The following is a 7,296-nucleotide window of genomic DNA, read 5'->3' on the forward strand; positions in this document are numbered from 1 at the left end:
CTGTAGGAGTGCTTTGGTGGACATACAAATTACTAAGTGAGTGACAGAATGACTGACCACGTGAGTGACCGTAACTGTGAGTGTGCAATTGACTGTATGAGTGAGTGACCGTATGTATCTGTGAGTGTGCAATTGTCTGTGTGAGTGTATGGCTTTATGAGTGTCCAAGTGAGTGATTAGAGTGATTGATCATATGAGTAACCGAGGGATTGACAGTATGAGTGACCAAATGACCGAGCGATTGACCATACGAGCAATGAGTGAACAAATGAGTGATCGAGTGATTGACCATATGAATAATGAGTGAACGACTGATTGACCATATGAGTGATCAGGTGAGTGATGGTATGAGTGACCAGGCGGTATGAGTGTTCAGGTGAGTGACTGACCGTATGAGTGTTCAAGGGAGTTACTGAGTGGTTGATCGTCAGAGACCGAATGAGTGACCAAGTGAATGCTTGTATGAGTTTCCAAGTTAGTGACTGAGTAATTCACAGCATGAGTGGCCGAGTGATTTACTGTATGAGTGATCAAGTGATTGACCGTATAAGTGACCAAGTGAGTGACCGAGCGATTGATCATATGAGTGACCAGGTGGGTGACAGTATAAGTGTCCAAGTGAGTGATTGACCGTATGAGTGTCCAAGGGAGTTACAGAGTGATTGACTATATCAGTGAGCAAATGAGTGACCAAGTGAATGATCGTACGCATTACCAAGCGAGTGACCGTATGAGTAATCAAATGAGTTATTTAGTGACTGACCGTATGAGTAGCCAAGTGAGTGACCATAAGAATGATCACCATATGATTAACTGAGTGAGTGACCGAATGAATGACAAAGTTAAGTGACCGTTTGAGTATGTGAGTGTGAGCGAATGTATGGTTGAGTGAATGGCTAAGTAGACTGTATGAATGACCAATGATTGGCCAAGTGAGTGACCGAATGATTGACCAAGTGAGGGGTTAAGTGTCTGTAAAGGTGATCCCTCCCTCTTATAGTTGGTTACTTATTGTGTAGTACTTTAATGGGCCCTAAGAATTTGGAATTTTTCACACAGTGAAGCATAAAATAATTTTTTTGAAACTTACGTTCCTGTGAAATATTTCACCATAAGCTGAAGTATAACAGTCCTGAAGAAAAACATTAAAATTCCCCAAGGTGCCTTCCCCCTCACGCTTCCTGCGTACGCCAATGCATTTGTGACAGCAATAAACATTAAGGCTTCAAATGTTTGCCTCATACTTACTTACCTAACATTTATATAAGGGGCGAAATGTCGGAAGTCAAATGAAATATCCGGGACTGAATGTCCAACTCACGTAATCGCTCCCTTGGTCACTCACTCGATGGCTCATACCATCACTTACGTGTCACTCACTTTGTCACTCCTGCGGTCACACACACGGTCAGAGCAGGTGAAATGCCAGTGGGTAAATCTCCAACTTACTTGATCAATCATTCATTGCGGTCACTCATACCATCATTCATATGTTCACTCATACCATCATTCATATGTTCACTCATACCATCATTCATATGTTCACTCATACCATCATTCATATGTTCACTCATACCATCATTCATATGTTCACTCATACCATCATTCATATGTTCACTCATTCACACCATAACTCATACTGCCAGGGTAGGTGAAATGTCAGGGAGTCCAACTCACTTGATCACTCATATGGTCACCTATATGGTCAGGGCAATTGAAATGTCTGGAGCCGAATGTACCGAGGCGAAATTTCCTTGGGCCAAATGTACTGGGGACAGAACGTGTCAGGGGCGAGATGTCGGGGTAAAGTTTCTGTGAACCAAATTAACTATAGAAGGGCTTCTTGAAAAGTCTGACTGGGAACCCCGCAAAAGATACAGCCTACCCTAGGGAAACAGCTCCAAGGTGTAGGGGATCATGACACCAGGGTATTATTCATAATCACAGATAAAGGCGATAAATTTTACCAACGACACTTGGTTATTATGCATAACCTCGGTAAAAGTGATCATTTTTTACCATTTATCAAAGTTATCAACGACGCTTGTGTATTATGAATATTCATTGATGATTATGAATTGAACATTGTAAAAGTGATAAATTTATCAAACTTACCAAGACGATTAGTAAGTACGCATAATAACCGGTTGATATATATATATATATTAGGTCCGCTAATTATTTCTCCTATATATATATAGGAGAATTTAGATTAATTAGCGGACCTTCAAAAATTGAGAAAAAATTACAGAACCGGTGAAAAATAATAAATGGGGGAAATAATATTCTCAGCCTAAGACAGAAATGAAAACCAATGTTAGGGACGGTACTGTTAATATTTAACAAATAAATCTTAATTTATGTAGCAGCTATGTGGATTGGTCGAAACTATAGCAGTCTAAAGATACGGGCGGGCTCGTTTACCGGGCTCAAAAGGGTTGTCACTCTTTGTGATGAGCCCGCTAGTATTTCCAGGCTTCCTAGTCGAAATAAATGTATTTCGCGTACCGGCGCACAGTGGTCCAGATCGCGAAATTAGCTAGTGGGGACGACGACGACGTATTTTTCGTGTTAGGAGGAAAAAAAACTATTATATCAGTGTGTCTGGTGTATTTTGAGGTGTTGTTTATTTCGTAATATTTGTTGAAAATTTTTGTTGAAATGTGAGAAACTTAACTTTCTTAGTTTATATTACTCAATTGTGTTTAAAACCACAAAATTCTTTTTTTGCCATTCCTTTTTAGGTTTCTTTTCTTTTTGTGATCCTTCGTTTTCCCAGCTCTGTGTAGAACAAATCGTTTTCGAAAATGGTACTTTTACTTCTTTTTGAATAGTTTTAAGCACTAAAAGTGACTTACGAATCAAGTTCACTTTGTTCTACCGAGATACTTCTTTTCAGTTGTTTTACGTGTTGTGGGTGAACGTATTAGGACGGAACGTCAATAGACTGAAATAATATTCCGTTTTATAAAGTTGCAAATAAAAGTATCGGTCATCAAACAGACTACTACTACTACTACTAAATCAGACATGCACCTCGTCCTACGGAACTTCTAACGAATTGGTTCATTAAACAGACTATATTTTTATTCCGTTTTTAAGACAGGTTTCCGTCTCATACAGTGTCCGTCTTAGACAGGTTTCATAATGTATAATCCATTGTCGCCTCTAGCCGCCCCTTTTCTTGTAATAAATTTTTAAATTTACTTTACATGTACGCGCATAGTGCTAACGGTGAATTGGGTTGCCTTTTAGGAAGTCCACAGATCTGTCGATCAAATAAATTGATGAAAAATCCGCGCGAAAAATTTAAAAATTCCCCTGAACCTAGAGGCATCAACTTCCGTCTGAATATGAAAAAGTTTCGTCACCTTTTAAAAAATGGAAAATCATACAAGACCCTATCGTGTTTCCTCGAAAGGAATTCATCACGATTACAAGGAAAAAGCAGTACAGCGCGAACAAGCTTTGATGCGCAGTAGAAGCTAATGCCAGACCATCCAAAAAGGGACGCAACTGAGGGGAGGGAGCAGGCGGGTCTGGTGCCCAGGGAGCCGGACCAGAGGGTGAGCAAATTTAGCATCTAGTTGCGGCCGTCCGCTCACGATCCGGCCAACACACGAAGATAAATTGCACCATCCTTTAGATAAATTTTGAAAGCGAAAACTGTTTGCTGGAGGATTTTTTTTTTTTTTTCGTGAGTTTTTAATTTATAGAAAAAAAATACGAGAGCGTAAATTCATTTGAACAATCAAATAATATATTTTTCAAGTGTTTTCAGCACTGAGTGTATACATTATTTTCAAATAATCTGTGGAGTTTTCTCTCATTTTTTGTTTGAAAAATCAGTAATTCAAATCGAAAACACAAAATAGATTTTTCAAGTGTTCTGCTATAAGCAAAATAGTTGGTTTTTTTTTAACTGAAGAGATTGACTTTTGCTTGCAAACATTGAATTAAGTGGTGAGAAAAGAAATATTTTGTAAAAGTATTTTGTTCAATAACTTTTGTATCATTATTCATTTCAATTTTTTACATTCTCAATATCAGGTATATGTTATTATTTTGAATACAACGAATCAAAGAAATAACAAATATCAGTAACAACTGATATAAATTAATTAGAAAAAGTAATTTTGGCTTTAAAGTGCAAGAAATTGCAAAAAAAAGGGGAGAAAACGTGGTAATTGTAATAAAATGATTTTAAAATTTCCGAATGTAATTGAATCCGAAGTTAATTGTTTATTTATATTTCTCAGCATGTATGGATCGATATTTTTGACGCGGATCAAGAATTTTCAAAAAATATTCATTATTTTTCTATAAAATACTTTTTTTCCTATTAGATTCGCTAAATGGACTACTGTGAGGCAGTTAAAGAGCGTTGCTAATGTATATTTTCAAAAGAATAAGAAAGCAGGGGCCTAAAACTGAACCCTGAAGAACACCGTCAAACGATTGCTTAATGTGCCATTAATTATAACATATCGGTGGCGGTTCCATTGACAAAATTCTAACAAGTTATAAATATTTCCCGCATATTTCCAATTAAATGAAGTAGTGGAATTTGATGATCAACAGTGTCAAAATATTTTCAAATATCTAAGAAAATAGCTATTCTATAATATTTATTATAATTTTTCATAAATATTTCTTTTAAGAATTCTGGAAATTTTCTCATTTGTTCTGAAATTATTTTTTTTCAATAATTATGGAATCGCTTCTTTCCATAATTCCGAGATCATTTCTCTTTCGGTAATTCTGGTCACATTCACTCTTTTATTAATTCTGAAATTATTTCTTTCAATAATTATGAAACCATTTCTTTCGATACTTCTGGTCATTCCCTCTCTTATCAGTTCTGAAATTATTTGTTTTCGTAATTCCTTTCAATAATTATAAAATAATTTCTTTTATTATTTCTAAGTTTATTTCTTTTAATAATTCTGAAATTATTTCTCTTATTAGTTCTAAATGATTTCTTTCACTAATTCTAGAATACATTTCGTCATACAGTTTTATTTTCAGCATTTCTATCATATCTGTAGCTACGTATAAGCCGCCTTTTTTGTCGGTGGCCCGCTGCAAAAAGTTCCGAGGGCCATGCAATGAAGACCCCTAATATGGACGAAAAAAGGGAGAAGTTCATTTAAGAAAATATGAAAGTTCAAAACGTCCATCATCGTTCAAAATATTGACTCTCACTCTCTTCATCTTCGACCTTTCGAAAGGGATCATCATGGGAAATGCCGAAATGCCATCACACACGGTCCAATTTTTAAAGATAGAAAATTCCCTCGTGGCCATTTTATCGCCCTCCCTCCCTTCACATTTACAGTATAAGACCCTGACATACCAAACACATACACACAAAACTGCCCAATGTTGTTCGCGTGTCTAAGTCTTATTAATCTCCTTCTCTTATCCATTTTTTTCCCTTTAACTTTTACGGGAATAGGGTAGGTGGGTGGAGGAGGATATACCTCCTTATTATAGTATAGTACCTCGTAGCGGTCACCCCGCCCCTTTGGATCCAAATACAATGCGCATGAGCGGAATCCCATGATTCCATTCTTCGATAGCAGCTTCCGTGCAGTGTGGTTATGTCAGACGGGGAAGCAAGCAGCCAGTGTGAGGAAGTGTGTGTGTCTCCGCTCACGTCTCCATCAAAACCTTACATTATTCCGTTCGGTACGAGAAACAATTGTCATCGGGAATTGTTATTGTTATTTTCTTTGGACAACCTTGACGTTGAGTGAGGTCTCGTAGTTATTATAGAATTGGTGGTATGATTGTCGTAGTACAAATCTGATGTTAGCCGTTGGTATCGACCATCGATGGTGATGGTATGTATGATCTCTTATCTCTCTCTTCTCTCTCGTGTTATGACTTGAGAAGATCTCTCTCTCTCTCTCTCTTCTCTAACAATCTCTAACTAAGAATTTCGGAGAAATGCTTTTTTTTTTTTTTGGCTGTATAAAACTTCTTTATAAAGCTCGATTAGTATGGGTTTTACATACGAGAAAGAATAATTCTCTCAGAATGTACTTGGTATTTATATTCACGTAACAGATGTTATATCCTATTGCGGTTGGGCGTGAAGATGGCTCTCACTTCCTGGAGCAGGGTTCCCTAGGCTGAGATTTTTTGCAGGTCTCTCTAAAGAAGGGGTCCTCAACCTTTTCTGTTCTGCTGATCCCTTGTAGCAGTAAGATGAAGGAAATTTGAACCCCTCCCCGTGTCAATAAAATTCAAGTCGTGGACTCCCTTTTGCCAATAAAATGAAGCCTTAAACTCCCTTTACAGAATAATATTTAAGATGCAATAATGTTAAAAGTATATTAAAACATATAATAATGTTATATCGATTGTTTTTCTCATCCAAAAAATTCAAATTTCCTAAAATCTCACCAAGGGCCCCTAGTTAAGAACCCCCCCCCCTCCGCTCTAAAATAAACTTACAGTGTAAAATATCGAAATACAGTGTGAAACTCCTCTTAACGGTCACCCCTCTTTTACGAACGAATATTTTATTCCCGCCTTTGTCCTCAAAAGAAAGGTTTTACTGTAATAATTATATATATGATTCGTCTCAGGCCCCTGGACTGGAGTCCGATCAACCTCCCCCCCCCCTCCCACAGGGTATGGATTAAGAAGAAAACCTTTTAATTATCAAATGATTATGTGTCACCCTTCACCCTTCCGAACAGCCGTATGTAACATGTGAAAAATTTGGCTGTCCCGTAAAATACGTGATGATCCTACGAATATTGACAATTATTCACCCCTCTCGAGACATCACCTTGGATTCAAACCTGCACTCAAGGCACTAATTAGGGTCACGGTGCGTAATAATATAGAATAACAATGTCAAATACGTATCTACTGAAATTTTTGTGAATCAGAGGTTTCAAACCAATTTAGTTGATCGCTTGGAACCCTTGATAGTTTCACGGAACCCAAACGAACGGATATTTCTACAATATTAATGCTTTTATTGTACCAATGATGGAAAACATTTTACGGGGAAAAAAGATTGAGATACGCAGTGGCTATTGGCCATGCAGTTTTGGTTTCGGTTTCTATACTTTTAAATGGTATGCCTATGCTATAGCTAAGGTTGAGTCTAGCTATGGCCATCAAATCATTCGTCGTGTGTTGAATGGAAACTGCTCACCTGAAGAAGGGGTCCTAACTACTTAAAGAACCGTTAGAATTACTAATTACTTAAAGAACCATTGTTGTCTATTTGCATTTCTGGAAAACCATTTGTTGTCTATTTGCATTTCTGGAAAG

The sequence above is a fragment of the Pholcus phalangioides genome, unplaced genomic scaffold, assembly GCF_987345545.1.
Source record: "Pholcus phalangioides strain wild (caught in Gottingen) unplaced genomic scaffold, Ppha-v1.0 ptg000014l_1, whole genome shotgun sequence".
NCBI classification, from domain to species: Eukaryota; Metazoa; Arthropoda; class Arachnida; order Araneae; family Pholcidae; genus Pholcus; species Pholcus phalangioides.